The sequence below is a fragment of the Cyprinodon variegatus genome, unplaced genomic scaffold, assembly GCF_000732505.1.
Source record: "Cyprinodon variegatus isolate N-32 unplaced genomic scaffold, C_variegatus-1.0 Scaffold251, whole genome shotgun sequence".
Classification (NCBI taxonomy): domain Eukaryota; kingdom Metazoa; phylum Chordata; class Actinopteri; order Cyprinodontiformes; family Cyprinodontidae; genus Cyprinodon; species Cyprinodon variegatus.
The window spans coordinates 1,025,446-1,025,883 of NW_015150704.1; positions in this window are offsets into that span (position 1 = coordinate 1,025,446).

The following is a 438-nucleotide window of genomic DNA, read 5'->3' on the forward strand; positions in this document are numbered from 1 at the left end:
GTTCCCTCTTAGAACCTGTAGTCTCAGACCTCTAACAGAAACACATCTTTAATCAGTTTAGGTGAAATGAGGAGGTGATGAAGGTTCTGCTGGTTCCTCTTCCTCTGCAGACCCAGATCATGGAAACAGTTAGAGAAAAAGCTCAGAACCAAACAAACTGAAATCCTCTCTGAGGCCTTCAGAACCGTTCTCTGATTCACTTCACTTATTTTTCTAAAATATTTTCAGTTTCATTCAGCCCAGAATATCTCTTCTTTTATATTTAAGTGAGCCCAGAACCAGAAACTGAAATTGGTTTGTTTGCATCAGAAAGTAATTTAAAAGGACAGAAGGTGTAATCAGATCCAGCTCCCAGAGAGTCTTCATACCATCAGATTCTGACCCAATGTCAGAGTTTCTCTGTGATTCTGGTTCTCTGGTTCTTTCCTCTCAGTTCTT